Source organism: Primulina tabacum, chromosome 4 (genome assembly GCF_025594145.1).
Source record: "Primulina tabacum isolate GXHZ01 chromosome 4, ASM2559414v2, whole genome shotgun sequence".
Taxonomy (NCBI): Eukaryota; Viridiplantae; Streptophyta; class Magnoliopsida; order Lamiales; family Gesneriaceae; genus Primulina; species Primulina tabacum.
Window position 1 is genome coordinate 19,607,237 of NC_134553.1, and position 18,972 is coordinate 19,626,208.

Here is an 18,972-nt window from a genome sequence, read left to right on the forward strand (position 1 = left end):
ATATCATCATCAGGAACATAATTCCATATCAAGCAATGAATCACTCTCCGTGATTCTCAGACTCAGACTCGACTCAGTCCTAATCTAGGGATCCCGTTCGGAATAAGAACATACACCCACCTACACTCCCGATTGGGGTGGTAGTATGTTCTTATTCACGGACTTTGGTTCTTTCCATATCGAACACCAGTAATAGAAGAAACTCCAATTCTATCCACTCCGATATAGCCAAACGTCCGGTGTCTTGACCTAACCGTCACTGACTTTGGCATTTTCACCAATATCCTATCCTGTGACAATGTGCAATGTGCCAGTGACGATTCCATCACTATCCGGCACTACTGTCACAAGATTTCTCATTCACAATTAGGCGTATCCGCTTAATGACTCAATATATAAATCAATAAATCAAAGGTATCAACCTCATACAATTGCAAATCTTGATGCAATAAAGTAAAGTATGTGATTTTGGGAAAGTCAAGTCAATCGGACTCGAGTTGTGCAATCCCACATCAACATAAATTTATACCTTTGTCTTCGCAGTCTGACGAAGTCAAAGTATCGAAGTCAAATCTGTCCATATCAATCTGAAATACAATATCGCATAGGCACAATCTCAATATGCAACTCAATTCAAAATCTATTCTGATCAATACTCAAATCAAACATAATCTGATCAATATCGAATCAAGATACAATCTAATCCATATCGACGATATCACGATATAATCGAAATCACTACTGAATCTGATCAATATCAATTTACTGATTTTCGACGGTATCACAATACAGTCTCGATATCCCCGTCAATCTCAACATCACATATATAATACCAGAACTCATCATCAGTATTAGTACAACTTATAATCTGAATAACAATACAACTCTGATATCGAATCTCAATCAAATCAACTCCGAAAATCACAACAATTACATACACAATCTGTTCTTCGATCTGACTTCAATTATACGATGTCTACTATATCAGAAACACCATATATGATTCATATTCGATTCTGAAAATATCATAATTTCAAATCATGTCTAAACGTAACAAAACTTACGTCCAGTTGAAGCTGTCGTCGCTAGAAACTCGTTACTGTATTCAGATTTAAAATATAACGGACGGATCAAAATATAAAGGCATAAGGATTTGAAGCTTCCCTCCCTCGGTTCTTTTCTTTCTTTCTTTTGAAGAATTTCAAGGTACATATATATATATATATATATATATATATATATATACACATTCACGCAAGGCAAGTGGCTAAATGTGCATACTGCACGTCTCGCGCATATGCGCGACCAACATCGGCGCATATGCAGGAGACACAAAGTCTTGGCGCGTAACATCACGGCAGCTCGAGCATATGCACGCCCCATCTTCACGCATATGCGCAAGACCTACTGTCTCGTGGAATGCAACTCGCGCATATGCGCGCCTCTATCCGGCGCATATGCGCCAACTTCTCTGGACATTTCGTGCATGTGCGCGTCTTTAGGTCGCGCATGTGCGTCCAGCCTTCGGAACCCGAATTTCACCTTGTGCACAGCTCGCGCATATGCACGACCACTTCTCGCGCATATGCGACGAGGTCTTCTACCACCCACGCGCATATGCGCGGCTCCTTGTCGCGCATATGCGCGAGGTGTTCTGTCCTCGCACATATTTCGTGTTTTCTTCCGTCTTTTCCGGTCTAATCCTTTCCGTTTATAATCATATCAATTATCCCAAATCATTTCGGATTAACAGGATAAATTTCTCGGGCCTTACAGTTTATTTGATTAAATACAAATCTAAAGAATTTGAAAAGTTCAAAGAATTCAGATCTGAAGTAGAAAACCAGCTAGAAAGAAGTATTAAGGCACTTCGATCTGATCGAGGTGGAGAATATTTGAATGCTGAATTTTTGGGTTATCTAAAAGAGAATGAGATTCTCTCACAGTGCACTCCACCAGCAACACCACAATTGAATGGTGTTTCTGAACGTTGAAATTTAACCTTGATGGATATGGTTTGATCCATGATGGGATTCACTGAGTTGCCTACATTGTTTTGGGGCTTTGCACTTGAAACTGTGGCAATGTTTTTGAATAATGTCCATACTAAAGCAGTGAATAAAACACCATATGAGATATGGATGAGAACAACTCTCAAGTATTCTTACATGAGAATATGGAGATGTCCTGCTTATGTGAAGCAGACAATGGGAGAAAAATTGGATAGCAGATCCACTTTGTGCTACTTTGTAGGATATCCAAAGAATTCTGTTGGATATTATTTCTATCATCCTAATGAAGCAAAAGTGTTTGTTTCAAGAAATACCACCTTTTTGGAAAAGGAATTTCTATTATATAGAAAAAGCAAGATGATAAAACTTGAAGAAATTCAAGATACTCCTTCAACTATAGAAGTTGAACACATTTCCCAACAACCAGTAGTTGAAGTACATGATCCTAGAAGATCTGATAAAGTTATTGGACCACCTGCAAGATATACGCTTCTTCATGAACAAGGCCATGATGAGCCTTGTGTTGGATGTGATCCAATGAACTTCAATGAAGCAATATCTGATACTGTTTCATCCAAATGACTTGAAGCCATGCAGTCTGAAATGTATTCTATGTATTCAAACCAAGTCTGGACATTAGTGGATCCACCTGAGGGAATCGTTCCCATAGGATGCAAATAGATCTACAAAAAAAAGCTTGGGCGGATGAGAAGGTATTGACCTTCAAGGCAAGACTTGTTGAAAAGGTTATACTCAAAGGCAAGGAATTGACTATGATAATATTTTTTATCAGTTGTTATGTTTAATTCCATTAGAATACTACTAGCCATAGCAGCATGGTATGACTATAAGATATAGTAAATGGATGAAAAGACTGCATTCCTCAATGGAGACATCAAAGAAGAAATTTATATGTCTCAACCTGAGGGATACACATAAGTAGGAAGTGAGTATAAGGTATGCAGACTTCAGAGATCAATATATGGTCTCAAGCAGGCGTCAATGAGTTGGAACCTAAGATTTGATAGCACTATCAAGGAATTTGGTTTTGCTAAAAATCCTGAGGAACCATACGTGTACAAGAAAGTTAGTGGGAGTGCAGTAACATTCTTAGTAATTTATGTTGATGATATCCTACTCATTGGGAATGATGTAGGATTACTGCAATCAACTAAAGTATGGTTAGCAAGTAAATTCTCCATGAAAGATATGGGTGAAGCATCTTATGTATCGGGAATACAAATCTATAGAGATAGATCAAAGAGGATGCTAGGACTAATCCAAGCCACTTATATCGATATCATTCTGAAGCGATTCTCTATGGAAGAGTCCAAGAGAGTATACTTACCAATGTGTCATAGTGTTACTCTATCTAAAGCTGTGTGTCCAAAAACTGATGAAGAGATAGAGATGATGACACGTATTCTATATGCATCAGCCATTGGTAGTATCATGTATGGTATGATATCGACACGTCCTAATGTTGCTTACGCTCTGAGTGTTACAAGCAGATATCAGGCGAACCCTGATCCAATGCATTGGAAAGCCGTGAAGGATATTTTTAAGTACTTGAGAAGACTAAGAACTTGTTCATGGTTTATGGGGGTTTAGAATTGAAATTAGAAGGCTACACTGATTCTAGCTTCCAATGTGACGTAGATGATTTGAAATCGACCTCTGGTTTTGTATTCATGCTAAATGGTGCGGCTGTATCTTGGAAAAGTTCCAAGCAAGACACCGTTGCGGATTCTACCACTGAAGCTGAATACATTGCTGCATCTGCTGCAGCCAAAGAGGCAGTTTGGATGAGAAATTTTGTCCAAGAGTTGGGCGTCATTCCTAATGGATTTGAGTAAGCAAAGGAACCAAGGTCTCATCAAAGATCCAAACATATACTGAGTAAGTTCCACATCATCTGGGAGATTGTGGGAAGATGAGATATATCAGTCGAAAGGGTAACCTCTACATATAATGTTGTTGATCCACTTACAAAGCCCTTGCGAGGACCATTGTTTGAGAAGCATCGCGAAGCAATGAGATTAAAATTTATGGGTAGTTGGCTCTAGGGCAAGTGGGAGATTGTTAGAGTAGATGTCCTGCAAGCCAACTGTTGGCTAGGGATTTTATTGACTCAATTGTAATAAACAATCTTTATTTTAATATAATTCATTATTTCGTGGTTTTTTATTTCTTTATCTATATACCCATGTTATCAAACATAGATAAAGATCTTGATTATACTTTAATACAAATGAATCATAATTCGATGTTGAAACTCATTTGTAAACACTGTATGATCTAAATTCGTTCCTAGTCGATTCAGCCGCCTAAAACATGGATAAAGGTTGCTCGAGCTCGAGACTAGCATATGTGATGTTGTGTATCACATTTCTTGGTAAGAGCATAGAGATGTCCAAACATGCATATGGGTAGTCATAAGATGATTATATCGAACAACATTCCCTCAGACTTTCCAAGTGGTTATCATTCATCGAGAAGATATGTCCGTGGTTATGATTGTACACCATTAGTCCTTACGACCCGGGATAACACTGAGGCTCTATATGCTAGGGCTGTGCTTTGACTCGTTTACCAGCTCCAGGAGAGTCATCAGGTGGCGAGATTGGGTACAGTTGCGACAAATGTAGGAGCCAGTGCATTGTAGTCGGGAATTCATCGCTCACCTACGGCTGTGAATATCCTATGTGATCTGACAAAATAATAGTGTATGGAATATCTGACCAGAGTATGAGATGTACGTTGAAGAAGGAGTTCTCCAATGGTGCATGCGATGCCACTATTTATATGTGTCACATAGTTATCGAATTCTTATGCAACCCTCGATTAACCAATGGTTGCATATTCGATCGGGATATATGAGATGAAGGGACCATACTGTACGTTAATTATAATAGACTGGTTCTTGCAGGCACTATCAGTGATACCTAGGGAATCATGGGGTGATGCTACCAGACGCTCTTACCATGATTCGATGGGTTTAATCAGAAATATGATTTCTGAAATTCTCGTGATCAATTGTTGATACATAGAATGGGGCAAATTAGGGTAAGCCCGAATAAAAGATTATGTCCTAAATCACAAAGAGTTGTGAATCCACAGCTAGCTGTATCCCTGAACTATTGAGGGTCACACAAGCACTGGATCATTTGTTCCCATGGAGAGAATAAATTCAAGGAGTTGAATTTATATTATGATGTAGTAAATTCAAGAAGTTGAATTTATGATAATTAAATTTTGAGAAAATAAATTCAAGGAGTTGAATTTATGAGATAGTAAATTTAAGAAATTGAATTTATGAAATTTGGAGAGAATAAATTTAAGGAGTTGAATTTATAAAATTTGAGGATTTAATTTATTAAACTGAAAAGTTGAGTTTATTAAATATTAAATTTTGGAGTTGAATTTATAATTTAAATATTAAATTCAAATGTTGAATTTATAAGGGATTTAAATTAAATGTAATGGGTATATGTATAATGGGCTTGTAGGAGTACAAGACCAACATACATATTATTAAGGTTCTTAATTGGACTTTAAAAGATTAATTAATTAATTAAACTAGTTGGAGTAGAATATTTAATTGATTAAGCCCATTAAGTATTTAGTTTAATTAATGGGCCCTAAGCTTATATATTAGGCTTAGGGTTTAAGAGAATTCATTAACAATTTTTTCGAAAAAACCTAGCCTCCATCACCTTGAGATTTTCAAAATCCCCTTCCCCAAAAGGCTCTCAATTTCGGCCACTTCCCTTTTGGAAAAAGATTGAGACGTCTCTCAAGTTTTGATCTCTTACGTAAAACCTCTTCTAATTTTTCTAGTGCAAATTAGAAGAAGAACATATCTTCTAGTCGTGGACCTGATTCAAATAATGAATAAAGGAGTTTCTGATCAAAGTTCGTAGGGAATTCATCAAGAGCTATCTCCCAATATACACGAAGTCCGTTTACCAATTTTCTCCTTCAGTCCTTTGTCCCCTCAATTATCTTAATTAAATTTTGTAATCTACAGCACAAGACTCCCAAACTTCCTGATAAAATAGCAATCGTTGAACCCAAAGGTATTTGTATCTTACGATAAAACCAAAAATAATAATATTGTTGATTCAATCTTATTTTTAATATTTATATCATTTGTTCTTCATGTCATAAACTTATAACACCTATAATACAATCGTAATTCTCTATAATCCATTATAATATCAAAAAATTATTAATTTGACGAATCTTACTTTCTCATCAAAATTGCTAATACCCATTGTTAGAATCATAATTTTGGAGTTTGAAAAATTGAGCGATTAAAGACTACCTGTAACAACCATGGGCTATCTTGATCTTGAGCTCCCACGGGGGCCTTTTCCCGTCTTGAGTTCCACTGGGGCCTTTTCCCTCATGGGGTTTCTCATGCGCCATTCCTCATAGGACTTCTCCAGCACAGGCACTGGAGCTTTTACCTTCCCAGGATTCGAACCCAAGACCTCCTGGACATATAGGTCTTGGCAAAGCAATCCTGGTACCAGTTTTCCAAGACCTATATGTCTAGGAGGTCTTGGGTTCGAATCCTAAGAAGGTAAAAGATCCAGTGCCTGGGCTGGAGAAGTCCTATGAGTAATGGCGCATGGTAAACCCCGTGAGGGAAAAGACCCCAGCGGGAACCCAAGATGGGAAATGGCCCCCGAGGGGGCCCAAGATCGGGATAGCCCATAGTCTTTCTACGCATATTGATATGTATAAGTGCCAACTTATTGAGTTTTATAAACTCACGTAGCTCATGTATTACAGGATCAGGTAATGAAGATGCATAGGATGCCGGTTCGCTAATGGATGCTTGTGACGTGCCTTACCTCGACAAGAACCTGGACGTCTTATAGTATAGCTTCCGAATATGTATTAAAGTGAATTTTATGTCAGGGTTTGAAACATGTTTCACGACATTTATGATTATATGTACAACGATACAATGTATATTTGAGTATGATTATATGTATGTATAGATATTGTTGCTTGGGTTGTTGGCTTATACAAAATGGAGGGACATCATGCCAAAATTTTTTATAAACCGTCAAATTGATGTCCCTTGTTTGAATTGCTTCACAATATAGGTATATCGTTCAAATCCTATTTTGATTACAAGTATTAGTTTCATTAATCATGTCGAGTATAGAAAAAGGGTGTTGCACTTTTAGTTGGTATCAAAGCCCACGGTTCTTCGACAGGAAGGACACTGCTCTTCATCGACACATGGGGAACTCGGCAAGTAAGTATTTTTGTATCCCATAGTTGATGCTAACTTATGTGCTTCTACGTGACCTATATGTAGGATAAAAGATGTTGCCACCTAAACGCAAGGTACATGAAGGAGGGTCATCTAAGAAAAAGGCCCCAGCAGTCGAAGGTGAAGGTAGTGCGCCACGACCTATAGATGATTTTGCTCAATTGCTCCAACAACAAGCGAAGGTTCATGGGGAGTAGATACAACAATTACTTGAAATGCAGTGGACAACACATGAGCATGCACAATTACAAGCCATGCTACCTAGAAAAGGGCATGTTCAAACCGATGTGTATGATCTCTTTCGACGTTTGAATCCTCCTCAATTCATGGGAAGCACCGATCCGACAGTAGCAGAAGAATGGATTAAGTCATTGGAGTCCATCTTCTCCTATCTCCATATGGAATATGCTGACACAGTAACTTGTGTCATCTTTCTGTTAACAAAACATGCAAGAATATGGTGGGATAGTGCAAAGGTGGCATTACCTGCGAGACCATTGACATGGGATACATTTAATTCCACGTTTTACAACAAATATTTCAGTAAAGATATACGAGCCAATAAAGCTAGTGATTTCCTTAATTTGAAGCAAGGAACCGTGTAAATGACTGATTATATACAACAATTTGAAGCTGGAGTCCAATATGTACCATATATTGCACAGGATGACACAAGTAAGGGCGAACACTGCATGCGGGGACTTCGCTCTGAAATTAAAAGAGATGTACGAATGTCGAAATTTTTTACATACGGGGAGATAATAGAAAGAACACTTATGGTAGAACAGGATGAACAAGACATTGATAGAGACAGGCAACAACGAAAGCAGCAGTACTTTCAAAAGAGCCAAGGAACAGGGCAAGGCAAAAAAATGATAGCAGAGGTACTCGACCAGAGAAACCCAATGGCAAAGGTCCCCCTCCACGTAAGTAACAAGACATACCACCTTGTCCTAAATGTGGCAAACCCCATGGTGGTGAATGTATGCAAGGTACCATTGTTTGTTAACGTTACAAAAAGCCAGGGCATCTCGCCATAAATTGTCCAGGAAATTATGAGAAAGTACATGGATGCCTTTTCTCGATGACTAAAGAGGAATTGGATGCGGATACATCGATGATCACTGGTATGTTCTTGATTTCTGGTATCACTGCTATTTTTTTACTAGATTCAGGAGCCACGCATTCCTTTATTTTGGAATCGTTTGTAAGGAGACTGGGCATTACAACAATTACAACAGAGACACAACTCGCCATAGCTTTACCTTTCGGGCAAGAATTACAGACAGAGCAGATTGTGAGAGGGTGTCTAATATATGTCCAAGGCCATTGATGTATGCTGATTTGATAGTTCTGAAAATGACCGATTTTGATGTGATACTGGGAATGGATTGGCTCTCGAAGTATAGAGTTACTATTGACTGTGGCATGAAAATGATAAAGTTTGCGACAGTAGGAAATGAACCATTTACAGTAGCAAGTGCACGTATATCCTTACCTCTTCGGATAATCTCTTGTATGAAAGCATGTAAATTACTACAGAAGGGGTGTCAAGGATACTTAGCATATGTTTTAACAATTGACCCAGCTTTTCGTGAGTTAAAAGATACAGATGTTGTTTGTGAATTCCCATAGGTATTTCCCGATGATATAACAGGCTTACCCCCAGTAGAGAAATCGAATTTGTGATTGATGTTGTGGCAGGAACTCATCCGATTTCAAAAGCTCCTTATCGATTAGCTCCTACAGAAATGAAGGAATTGAAAGAACAATTACAAGAATTACTTGATAAAGGGTTTATTCGACCGAACTTTTCGCCGTGGGGTGCACATGTTTTATTTGTGAAGAAAAAAGACGGTACCCTTCGTCTATGTATTGATTATCGGGAGTTGAACAAAGTGAAAATTAAAAACAGATATCCACTCCCCAGAATTGACAATTTGTTTGATCAATTACAAGGAGCTGCTATCTTTTCGAAGATTGATTTACGAACAGGCTATCATCAACTAAAAGTAAAGTCAGATGATATCTCAAAGACTGCCTTCCGAACCATGTATGGGCATTATGAATTTCTTGTAATGCCATTTGGACTAACTAATGCACCAGCTGCTTTTATGGATTTAATGAACAGAATTTTCAAGCCATTTTTAGACAAGCTCGTGATTGTATTTATAGACGATATTCTCATCTACTTACGAACTATAGAGGAGGATCGAGAACATCTGAAACTAGTTTTGCAAACTTTGAGTGATAAACAATTATATGCTAAATGGAAGAAATGTGAATTTTGGCTTGAACAACTAGCATTCTTGGGACATATCATCTAAAAAGAATGCATATCCGTCGATCCAAGCAAGATTTAAGCTGTTAATAACTGGCTACGACCAACTACTGTTACCGAGGTACGTATTTTTCTTGGGTTAGCTGGTTATTACCATCGTTTTATAGCGGGATTTTCTAAGATAGCATTGCCTTTGACTGTTTTAACACGAAAGAATGTGAAATTTGTATGGAACGAAGCATGTGATCGCAATTTCCAAGAGTTAAAGAAAAAATTGATATCAGCACTGCTCCTTGATATTCCAGAAGGACCAGGAGGTTTTGTAGTATACAGTGATACTTCAAAACAAGGTTTAGGAGCAGTCTTAATGCAGCACGGGAAGGTGATCGCTTATGCATCAAGAAAATTGAAGGAATATGAAAAAACTATCCCACACATGATTTAGAATTTGCAGCAGTGATATTTGCGTTGAAAATATGGCGCCATTATCTGTATGGTGAGCGGTGTGAAATATACACGGACCACAAGAGTTTGAAATATTTTTTCACGCAAAAAGAACTGAATATGTGACAATGACGTTGGTCAGAATTAGTGAAGGATTATAATTGTGTTATTAATTATCATCCAGGTAAAGCCAATGTTGTTGCAGATGCGTTAAGTCGAAAATATAGTTCTATTGCCGCAATGCAAATACAAGAATAAATCTTATGGGATTTACAGAACTTGAAGATTGATGTTATTCCAAAGGGAGCAGCAATCCAGTTATCATCCCTCATGGTTCGACCAAAACTTGCACACATAATCAAGGTCGAACAAAGTGCAGATAATGAATTACAACAACTGAGACAGCGAGATGATGAAAAAAGAAATTTGAAATTTGAATTGAATGGGGAAGGAATGTTGACATATTGAAGTAGTTTGTGTGTGTCAAAACAAGAATGATAAGAACCGACATTCTTATAAATGCTCATGCTACACATTATTCGATTCATCCACGAGGCACGAAAATGTACAAGGATTTAAAGCCATTATTTTGGTGGTCAGGTATGAAAAAGGACATTGCTCAATTTGTTGCACAATGTGTAACTTGTCAACATGTCAAGACTGAACATCAAAGGCCAGCAGGACTCCTGAAACCATTACCCATTCCTGAATGGAAATGAGAACATATTACAATGAATTTCATCCTTAGTTTGCCACGAACACAAAGAGGATTCAATGTTATATGGGTTATTATTGATCGGCTTACAAAATCAGCTCACTTTCTTCCGGTGAAAACGACATACACGATGAATCAATATGCTGAAGAATACATCAAAGAGATAGTGAGGCTTCATGGCATCCCAGTGTCCACTGTATCTGATAGAGATCCCAAATTTACATCTGCATTTTGGAAAAGTTTACATCATGCTATGGGAACTCGATTAGCATTTAGTACAACATTCCACCCTCAAATTGATGGACAATCAGAACGAGTGAATCAGATCTTAGAAGATATGTTGAGAGCCTGTACTATTGAATTTCCAGGTAGTTGGGATAGTAAACTACCATTAGCTGAATTTACATATAACAATAGCTGCAAAGGCCCTCGAACTACTTGCTTGAAAATTTGCGGAAAATTAAAAATTTTTTTAAAAGAACTTAATGGCCTCGCTCATAAAATCACTGGTGAAACAAGTTCAATATTTCAAAATAATTGCAGCGGAAGAAAATAAAGTTTTCCAAAAATCACAATTTAAAAATATCCATCAACTAATAAAAATTGTTTGCGGAAAAACATAACAACTGCTGCACTGAGGTCCTCGGGTGCCACTACTGCCGACCCAAGCTGGCTCACTGGTCCCCGCCCTCGGCCCTGGCCTCATCAGTACCTACAAAAATCAAGTCTAGTGAGCCTAAAGACTCAGCATGCATAAATCGCAGGTAACGAGTAAAAATCTGAATTTAAAATATGCATGGGATAAAATATCCTGTCCTGAGGCATACTGAAAATAATCTGTACTGAGCAATTATAATACGTGCATAACTGAACTGGAAATCACTGTAAAAATATTTGCTCCTTGGAGCCTGTACTGAAATATCTAGTAAAATTTTCTGTTGAGATTATGTTTTACGCCTGTGGCCACTGCACTAAGCTGAACTGATCGGTAACTGGCTACCGGGGAGGCTGAAACTGAACTGAGCTGGCCGGTCACTGGCGACCGTGTGGTACCATACTGAACTGATCAGTCACTGGCGACCATATAAAAATAACACTCCCACATAGTGAATGAACCACAAGCCATATCGCATAAATCTCAAAAATAATCATTTTCTGTTTAATGCACGTAAAATAATTAACTGGCATAATGAAAATGTCCCGTAATTTTACCAACTGGATTGGATTGGTTCGTTCCCAGGCTCGCTGCAACCTAACTGTGCCATGAAAAATATGCAATAGTTTAAACATGACCAACTATGCAATTTACGTTCAAAAGATGCGACTATGACGCCTAATGACTTCGCATTTAATCATGACTCCGAGCCAACCTGAACCGACACTGAACTGACGCATAGTCATGATTAAAATACGCTGAAAAATCAGAAAATAATGTTCCTAAAATGATAGGGTCGAAATCTAGGTGGAATGGAGGCCAAAACACGAAACGCTCTTTCGAGAGTCAATTTGGCACATTGCACCGTAAATTCTCGTACGACCTCAAAAATGATCCAAATGACAAACGGTCGAAAACATGACCTTCCTAACTCAATGAGGCACTGTCCAGTCCAAGGCCATGGGCTAAAGGCCAACCAAGAACTCGAACGAGCCTCTGAACCGACACAGCAACTTGCTGTAATTTCCAGCAGCTGCGACCTAGCTTGCATCGCGTCGTTTGCGAGACTTTTGGCCATTGGGGCTTGAACCACCGACCAAAGCCTCTCCACAACGTCCCAAGGAATGATTTGAACCATGGCTAAGGGCCCTAGGCCAGCCACAATTCGCCTCATTCCAGCAACCACCCGAAAGTTCTCACCGAGGGCCCTCATGCGTGCGTGTGTAGTGTTTATGCTATGATCGATGTCTTGCGTCGTTCCAGTGGCCATTTGATTGACCATGGCACGATCTAGACATCTAGGAGCATGATATGAACCGTGGCTAAGGGCCATAGGCCAACCAAGATCCACACCAAGCCAACCAACTCGAAGTACATGTGCTGTCAAAACCAAAGGGGCCGAGAGGGGAGGGGGCTGTTTTCACGTTTTGATTAAAAACCGAGGGGCCATGGACCAAGCCACCAAAAGAGCAACTTAGTCACGTCTTAGACATGCTAGGGAAGTGATCCAACCATGGCTAAAGGCCCTTGGGGCAGCCAAGATCAGATCCTTCCTCCTTGACATCCAAACTGAATTTTCGAATCACATTTCTGCACTTATGGGGAATTTGCTGTCATTTCGGTTTTCCAGCAAGTATGGGGCTGGTTTGAATGGACCAAAATGGTCCTAATGCATCCTACTACATGTATACAAGCCGCCTTGGGAGCCTGGAGTCGATCCAATACCTGAAACCATCAAAACTCAGAAAAACGTGAAGCTTGTCAAGGGAAGTCAAAAATTCTGCATGTGTGTTCCAAAATATTTTGACATGGATCTCGATTTTTGCTTGCTACAACATGATCATGTACTGAAAAATAAATGATAATATGACTTGATTGAGGTTTGAAAGAAATCTAGACATGCCTGGTTTCGTTTCGAAAGAAAACGAACGAAACAACGACGACGCGGCACGGAGGAGGTGGAGCGCTTCTTGTCTACCTTCCTTGAACTCGATTTTTTTTGCCTTTCTCCCTAGCTATGGCTCACGATTTTTCTACTGAAAATGGGTCTGATTTCGGTGGGGAGGGAGTGTGATGGAGTGGTTATGAGGGGTGAGGAGGATGGTGCAAGATATAAGGATCATATCAAGACCAAGTCTTCATGCATTTGAATTTTAAATTTTGAATTGATATCAAATGAGTTGGTGGATGCTTCTAGGAGGTAGTGGCCGAAATTTTGCTTATTTTCTAGTCTAGGATATGTCCATTAATTAATTAAACTGTGCTCCCAAAAAATCCTAGAATTATCCTACTAATTACATGCAAAGAATTGGTCAAAGTTGATGAGTTGGAAAATGAATCTTCTAGCACTAAGGGTGACCGAAAAATGCATGATAAAATAAAGGGAAATGTTGATTATCTAGTCAACTAATAATCCTTGAAAGCCTTACTAATCCTTTAAATAATTTAGTGAGCTAACCCCTTAATTTAATAACTTAAATGAAATCATTTCTTAATCACCTCAAATAATTAAATTAAATCTTCAAACCTCCCTTTCTAACTTAAATGAACTTAGTTACTAGCTAAATTAACTTCTGGAAATAATTCTCGAATCTTAAATTCTATCTCAAAACTCCAACTCCGGTCCGGCCTCACTGAAAATACTGAAATGCTAAAAATCATACTACTGAACTGAAATAATAAATAATTAACTTCAAATAAATGCATTTAAAATAATCATGCAATGAAGTCAATTAAATTTAAAAATCTAGAATTATGCATGGCTTATACGTCTACTGATTTACGGGTTCTACAATCCTTCCCCCCTTAAATAAATTTCGTCCTCGAAATTAGAACTCACCGAATAACTCAGGGTATCGACTCCTCATCTCCGACTCAGACTCCCACGTAGCTTCCTCCTCTGAATGGTTGAGCCATTTGACTTTGACTCGCTTAACCAACTTGTTCCGAAGTTTCTTCTCCTGTCTGTCTAGGATCTGCACGGGTCTCTCCTCATAAGATAAGTTCGGAGTAAGCTGCAACGGCTCGAAATTCAGCACATGCGAAGGATTTGCCATATACTTCCTCAGCATGGAGACGTGAAAGACATTGTGTACTCCGGCCAGATTCGGCGGAAGAGCCACACGATACGCTAGCGTCCCAACTCTGTCGAGGATCTCAAACGGTCCAATGAATCTCGGACTGAGCTTCCCTTTCTTGCCAAATCTCATGACACCCTTCATAGGTGCCACTTTCACGAAGACATGATCGCCCACTGCAAACTCTAACTCTCTCCTCCGCTGATCGGCATAACTCTTCTGTCGGCTCTGAGCAGTCCTCATTCTATCACGAATCTTGACTACTACATCTGCTGCCTGCTGAACAATCTCTGGACCCAACTCTGCTCTCTCTCCTACTTCATCCCAATGAACAGGAGATCTACACTTGCGGCCATACAGCGCCTCATACGGAGCCATACCTATAGACGACTGGAAACTGTTGTTATAGGTGAACTCTACCAATGGTAAGTTCGACTCCCAACTCCCAGAGAAATCAATGACGCAAGCACGGAGAAGATCCTCTAAGATCTGAATAACTCGCTCCGACTGTCCATCTGTCTGCGGATGGAAAGCTGTGCTAAACAGCAACTTCGTACCCAAAGTCGAATGCAAACTCTTCCAAAACGAGGAAGTGAATCTGGGATCTCTGTCGGATACGATAGAAACTGGAATACCATGGAGTCGGACTATCTCTCGGATATACAGCTCTGCATACTGAACCATGGTGAAAGTCGTCTTAATAGGCAAGAAGTGCGCTGATTTGGTAAGACGATCTACAATCACCCAGATAGCATTCGATCCTCTGGCTGACCTCGGCAATCCGGTCACAAAGTCCATGGTAATGTTCTCCCACTTCCACTCGGGAATAGGAAGAGGCTTGAGCAAACCTGCTGGTCTCTGATGCTCGGCCTTCACTAACTGGCAAGTCAGGCACTCGGATACAAAACGCCTGATGTCCTTCTTCATCCCTGGCCACCAATACAATAGCTGCAGATCTTTGTACATCTTCGTACTCCCAGGGTGAATGGAGTACGGGGACGTATGGGCCTCTGATAAGATGTCTGCTCGGATAGAATCACTGCTAGGAACCCATATCCTATCTCGGTATCTCACAATACCGTCGCTGACTGTATACAAAACACTGCCCTTGGCTTCATCTCTCCTCTTCCACTGTGCCAACTGCTCATCTGCTGCCTGACCGCTGCGAATACGGTCAAAAAGGGAAGACTCAATGGTCAAGGTAGATAAACGAGGAACTCTACCTCGCGGATAAGTCTCAAGATCAAACCTCTGCATCTCAATCTGAAGAGGTTTCTGCATCGTCAAATGAGCCATCACTACGAATTTCCTGCTCAAAGCATCCGCAACTACATTAGCTTTACCCGGGTGGTAGCTAATGTCACAATCGTAGTCTTTCACAAGCTCCAACCAACGCCTCTGACGCATGTTCAGCTCCTTCTGCGTAAAGAAATACTTGAGGCTCTTATGGTCGGTAAAGATCTGGCACTTCTCTCCATACAGATAGTGCCTCCAAATCTTCAAAGCAAAAACTACGGCCGCTAACTCCAGATCATGGGTAGGGTAATTCTTCTCGTGGATTTTCAGCTGTCGAGAAGCATACGCTATCACTCTCCCATGCTGCATCAAAACTGCACCTAAACCAAGCTTCGAAGCATCGGTATACAGGACAAACTCGCCGGGCCCTGATGGCATGGCCAAAACTGGTGCTGAAATAAGAGCTTGCTTCAAAGTATCGAAGCTCTTCTGACACTCCTCGCTCCACACAAACTTCACATTTTTCTTTGTCAGTGCTGTGAGTGGAACGGCGATAGAGGAAAATCCTTGGATGAATTTTCTGTAATATCCTGCTAGCCCAAGAAAACTGCGGATCTCTGATGCATTCTGAGGCACAACCCAATCTCTGACTGCTACAACTTTCGCCGGGTCTACCTCAATGCCACTGCTAGAAACAATGTGGCCCAAGAACGCCACCTTCTCTAACCAGAATTCGCACTTACTGAACTTTGCGAATAGTTTATGTTTCTGCAATGTCTGCAACACTGTGGTCAGATGCCTGCTGTGCTCCTCCCGACTCTTGGAGTAGACGAGAATGTCATCTATGAACACTATCACAAACTGGTCGAGGTACGGCTGAAATACGCGATTCATTAGATCCATGAAGATCGCTGGCGCATTCGTCAGACCGAACGGCATCACTAGGAACTCGTAGTGGCCATAACGAGTCATGAAAGCTGTCTTCGAGACATCAGCACCTCTCACCCTCAACTGGTGATAACCGGAACGCAAATCTATCTTGGAGAAAATCGAAGCTCCCTGCAACTGGTCAAACAGATCCTCAATCCTCGGCAGTGGGTATTTATTCTTCACTGTAACCCTGTTCAACTCCCGGTAGTCAATGCAAAGCCTCATCGAGCCATCCTTCTTTTTCACGAATAAGACCGGCGCGCCCCATGGAGAAAATCTCGGGCGAATGAACTCCTTGTCGAGAAGTTCCTGGATCTGCTTCTTAAGCTCTGCCATCTCTGTCGGTGCTAGACGGTACGGCGCTTTGGATATCGGAGCCGTACCTGGCATAAGCTCAATGGAAAACTCCACCTCTCTCTCGGGTGGCATACCAGAGACGTCTTCGGGAAAAACGTCTAAGAAATCTCTGACAATCGGAACATCTGAGGCTGACTGGCTGGGTTCCTCGGGGACAGATAAAAAGGTTGCTAGAAATGCCCGACACCCTCTATGCATGAGCTTCCTAGCCTGAACATAAGGAATAATGCGCGGTAAAGAAAAGTACCTGTCCGGCTCAAATAAGAACTGCTCCATTCCAGGCGGTCGGACAAGAACGGATCTCCGCTGGAAGTCTATCAACACTCTGTTCCTCAATAACCAGTCCATCCCTAGGATGATGTCAAATTCCGGCATCGGTAGCACGATCAGATCCGCATAAACAAGATTACCGTGCAGCTCAAGGTCTATATCTCGGATAACATTGGTAGCTGCCATCTCCTCGCCTGACGGCAACACTACTGAAAAGGCTGTATCTAGCCCAATGGTCTGGATCTTGAGAAAGTTTGCAAAGACCTCCGAAATAAACGAGTGAGTGGCCCCTGAATCTATCAAGGCCTTGGTAGCGGAACCAGATATAAAAATTCTCCCTGAAAGAGCGGAGCTCTAAGTTGAATCCCAATACAAGATCTAAGCTTATAGACATGCAAAGGTCAAGGTTCCTCTAGCTTAATTTCCCTGAAATAAATCTGAGTAGAGCATGCAATCCTATAACAGTTCTAAGTTCAAAATCTAAATCCCGATTCCCAAAACGCGGAAATTCAAATAATAACTTAAAGTTTAGAGGTACCTGTCAACAACATAGTCTCCGGGTTGGTTTCCGCGGCATGGAGAGCAAAAACTCTGCCTTGGGTAGGCAGATTCCTCTGAGGGCACTGCAGCAATATGTGGTCTGGACTGCCACACTTAAAACACTTTCCTGAGCCAGCCATACATGCTCCAGGATGGCGACGTGAGCACCTGGGACAGACTGGGTGCTCCTGAGTCCTCGAGGCTGGGCGTCCCCGCTGCTGCTGCTGCTGCTGCTGGCCTCGGTTCCTGGGCGGTCCATGAAAAGGCCTCTTATTATGCTGCTGATGCTGATGAGGAGGAGGGCGGTGCGGTGCCTGGACTGGGCGCTTGCCCTGGCGATCCCTCTCGATATCCCGCAGATCCTGCTCTGCGGCTAAGGCCTTGGAGACGGCAATCTCATAAGTAGCAAGGTCAGATACCCTAACATCCCGACGCAAGATCGGCCGTAAACCCACCAGGAAGTGCATCAGCTTGTCTTTGGCATCATTCGCTATCAGGGGCACAAAGTGACAGCCCCTCTCGAACTTACGGATAAACTCCGTAACCGACATATCCCCCTGTCTCAGACTCATGAACTCGGTGGTCAGCCTGGTGCGAACCTCCTCAGCAAAATACTTGGAGTAGAAAACCTCCGTAAAGCGGGTCCAAGAAAGTGTAGCCAATGTCAGGGCTACCGAAGCTCCTTCCCACCATAAGCGGGCATCTCCAGTGAACAAGTAGGTGGCACATCGGACTCGGTCTGCGTCCTCCAGCTCCATAAAATCGAAGATAACCTCGAGGGATTTGATCCATCCCTCGGCAACCATGGGGTCAGATGCCCCAGAGAATTCCTTCGGGCGCATCTTCATGAATCGCTCATACACTGCCTCGGGCCCTGTCGGCCTGGCTGCGGCTGCGGCTACGGCTGCGGCATTGCCCCCCGCAAACTGTGCGAAGAACTGTGCCATCCCAGCTAACATCTGGGCACTCATGTCCGGTGGGGGCGGTGGAGGAGGTGGTAGGTCTCCCTCCGGTCTACGTTCCTCCCTGTCCTCTCGGCGAGGCTCCACCTCTCTGTTGCGCTCTAAAATGCGTCTAGGGGGCATACTGTTCCAACATAACCCATACGTAACTAACATGCATAATTCCATAATTTATTACTGAAATACTCAAAATCTGGAAG